This window comes from Schistocerca gregaria, unplaced genomic scaffold, assembly GCF_023897955.1.
Source record: "Schistocerca gregaria isolate iqSchGreg1 unplaced genomic scaffold, iqSchGreg1.2 ptg000387l, whole genome shotgun sequence".
Taxonomy (NCBI): Eukaryota; Metazoa; Arthropoda; class Insecta; order Orthoptera; family Acrididae; genus Schistocerca; species Schistocerca gregaria.
In genome coordinates this window covers 2,831,648-2,835,450 of record NW_026061829.1, presented here as the reverse complement: position 1 = coordinate 2,835,450, position 3,803 = coordinate 2,831,648, and the positions used below count along the sequence as shown (strand labels likewise).

At 42.1% G+C, this 3,803-nt stretch overlaps 1 non-coding gene across 1 annotated transcript; it reads left to right on the top strand.

Moving 5' to 3' along the window:
- Nucleotides 1-1,361: 1,361 nt before the first annotated feature.
- Nucleotides 1,362-1,436, top strand: Trnat-ugu (transfer RNA threonine (anticodon UGU)). The gene has a single exon. It is a non-coding gene; the product is annotated as a tRNA-Thr (tRNA).
- The last annotated feature ends 2,367 nt before the right edge of the window (nt 1,437-3,803 follow it).

The window sequence follows — 3,803 nt, the reverse complement described above, 5'->3', positions numbered from 1 at the left end:
AGCAAGAATACAAACGGCTTGATTAACAAAAACCTTGGACCCCAGCTGTCAGCATTGCTTTTTGGTCATTCAGCAAAAGACCATGTTTCAACGGCGTTAAGTTTAGAAAAGTTTAGAAAGTGTTGCAGTTTATAAAAGACATAAAAAAAACGATTAAAGAAAAAATGCTTTGCAGACCATGAACGATCTAAGTAAGTAAAGAAGCGGATGATAAGCTAGCTCTTTATGCAAATAAGTTGGTCAGTTTAAGTTCCGAGACATGTCATGCAGCAGAAACGGAATCCTCTAGTTGCTACGATTGGCTAAAGGAAAAGTTTTGCAGAATCACGCGAAATCACTTCTGCAAGTGGCTGAGAATCTCGTAATGAATAAAAATTCAGTACTGAGAATTCCAAGGTGGGAGAGGCGAGATTCCTCCCCCCCCCCCCTTCCCCCTTCTCAGAATCCTATCCTTCTTTACCTACAGCAAAAAATAAATAAATAAATAAAACTAGAGAAATTTCTACTATGAAACTATTTGCATACAAGAGAACGGCCATTAAAATTTAACTCTTCAAAGTTTTAAGCCCTGGCCCGTTCGAAAATTCAATTTCTTTGTAGTTGCATTTTTTAAAGGTGTACTTGTCTAGACTCCTGGAACGGAAAGGTTTTTTTTTTTAATCCGTGCTTTACAAAAGTTTCTACAGTCCATTGTTTGAAGCAGTGTCACGGCTGCCATGAGCCGCGCGGGGTACCCGCCATGTGTCCAACGCCTTGTCACGGTTCGCGCGGCTCCCCCCGTTGGAGGTTCGAGTCCTCCCTCGGGCATGGTTGTGTGTGTGTTGTCCTTAGCATAAGTTACTGTAAGTAGTGTGCAAACATACGGACTGATGGTTCAAATGGCTCTGAGCACTTTGGGACTTAACATCTGAGGTCATCAGTTTCCTAGAACTTAGAACGACTTAAACGTAACTAAATTAAGGACATCACACACATCCATGCTCGAGGCAGGATTTGAACCTGCGACCGTAGCGGTCGCGTGGCTCCCGACTGAAGTGCCTACAACCGCTCGGCCACATCGGCCGGTCTATCATGTATTCTAGAAGAGCTGCAAGGTCGTCAGTGGCGCCTGTTCTTTCTAGAGCAGTTACTATCTTCATATCTATGGTTAAACGTCACCCAGCTATTGACCTTCGTCTGTGCGAATGCGCACAGGCTACCGGAAATCTTACGGGAATCGTCACCTTAGTGTGAGCCAGTAATGAGTGGATGGACAAATACCTATTAAGTACATTACGTAATCGGATTGTGGGCGGTTCGGGGTGTGAGTCTCACGGGAAGCGTGCGAGGGATAAATTCCTGCAGTCGTGCTGTTCATTTGTGCCCTCGATAGCTCAGATGGATTGAGCGTCTGCCTTGTAAGCAGGAGATCCTGGGTTCGAGTCCCAGTAGCGGCACACTTTTCAGCTGTCCCCATCGAAGTATATCAACAACACCTGTCGGCAGCTGAGGGTTTCAATTAATTATCAGTTGTGTAGGTGATTCGATGAACCCTTTGCCAGGCACTTAAATGTGTTTTGCAGGGTATCCATATAGATGTAGATGATAACTCGTCCCGTGTCGCACGTGCTCAAAAGGATTCATACTGCAGAATGCATGCAAACATACTCACCGAAAATACGGACGAATATCAAGTGCAGGCTGCCGAGTGCTGCATATCCAGCTTAGACAGATCGGCTTCTCCTGCCAAGAAGAACAGGAAGTTGCTGTCTAGGAACAATCAGAGCTCGAGGAAGGGTTGATAAATACTCCTTGAATTGCAGACTAAAAGTAAATAACGAAAATACATTTTTGGTAAAAATTGGTCAAAACATAATCGTTTGCCCTCCGTATTGGATTAGCTGTTTTGAATATTGAAAATCTGACTTCAGATTCGTTTTCAGCGACATTAAGAATATATGTGTAACACTCAGTTCATGCAAATCGAAGTAATAATATAACTAAATGTTTTCCCTAAACTTTGAACACTTTTTTTTTTTCGAGTAACGATTTTCTCAGAACGGCATGCAGCATAAATTAAAAGTGGTTCGATCTCTTAACTTCTACCTCTGACCCCTAAAAGTAAACACTTTTCTTAGGAACTTATAGCTATAATATGACATTTGTTAATATTAACTAATTTTTGTGTAGGCATAAGGAGTGAAACAAACCCTCAAAAATGGAACTCAAAGTTCGAATTAGCACTGTATCGTTAAATTTAAGGTTGTTTCATTGCGGTTAGGTATACGCTCCCATTAATTTTATGTATTATCGACTGATGTTATCCATTTTCAAGTTCAGAGAAATAATGTAGTATCAACTGATGTTACCCATTTTTGAATTCAGGTAACATCTGAGGTGCCACACTGCACGCACTCTGCGTACTCCAGTCTCGCAAGCCCTTGATCAAATCATAATTACGGGCGCCATTTTTATTGAATATCTAAAATTAAGCTCATAGTATTGTCACTCGTAATTCCCAAACAGATCGTTCGAATGTATTTTCATTGTCTCAAAAAAAATTTCAAATTTACCCTTTTTTGCTCATTTGTATGAGAACCTGGCCGTAACGCCGGAATATAGTCACTAGATTTTTTTTCAGAGACGCTGTACGTTCGCGAGAAGAGTTTCGTTCTGCGCGTGTCGAAGGACATTCCTCAGATATTACTGTGTGTGTGCTACTCAGTCGTGCCATTTAAGTGTACATCTTTGCATAGTTTTCCTTTCACGATGTAAACAGTGTTCCGCTCAGTTGCTAACTGGCCAGTGAGTGGTTCCGAAGGTGTCGGATGTGCGGTGCGTTCGGTCTGCTAGGACAACAGCAGACTGGCGTGGTGCGATGGCAGAAGCAGACACTGAGGGAGCTAGCTGCTGGGACGCCAGCGAACAATTTATGCCAAGTAAGACGAAGAGGACTATTCTAAAATTACGAGCCGTCTAAAAAGTGTTTACCATTGGTAAATCTTGCTGTTGAGTCTGACAAAACTGACAGTTTTTCCTAGAGATACAGGAAATCCCCCCACCCCCACTCAATGAATATTTGGTTGTGATGACAGGCCGATTGGTAGTGTAGCCCGAGATCTAAGTTAGGTTGGAAGGTGGTAATTTGATTGAGAGTTGTTTACGCCAACGATTATGAATGCCGACTAAACGTTGTGCGAGCAGATTGCCCTGTAGCGTAGCCTAGTGTTTCCGTCCGCGCCACATTTAACACACTTTCTCTAACTGTGTACAAAAGTCTCACAACAGCCACGATAACTACGTTTCTGGTGGGGGGAGGGTAGAGTCCACTATGTAACTTTCACGGCAAATTTTAGTAACCGCATAAACTAACCGAAATAGAAGCGTCATTTTAACTATATTTCCTTTTGTGGGAAAATAATGGTTCTCCTCTTTTGGCAGCAACTGTAATATGTAGGCGACTTATTAGTTTTTTTTAAACTCTGAATCATGATCTCAATAGACGCAGTGCTTTTTTTACGTTACTTGATTTGTGGTCTATAGTAAACAATGCAACGAATTGGTAAATTCTTTGAAGTTTGACGTGTGTTACATAGACGACGTCTGCAATGTTCGTAAGGCCAAGTTTGCATATATTCGGTGTCTGTTTTTTTGGCCATGTACTGTATAATTAAGGGGAGGAGGATTATGTTCAAGGAGCAGTGCATTAGCAGTCTATGGAGAAATTGAGAATTTGGATCTAACGAACGGCATGCTCGGGCAGTTCGTGATATTCTGTTGACCACTGTGTAATTCGGACACAGTGATCATTGCCTCTCCCTAGT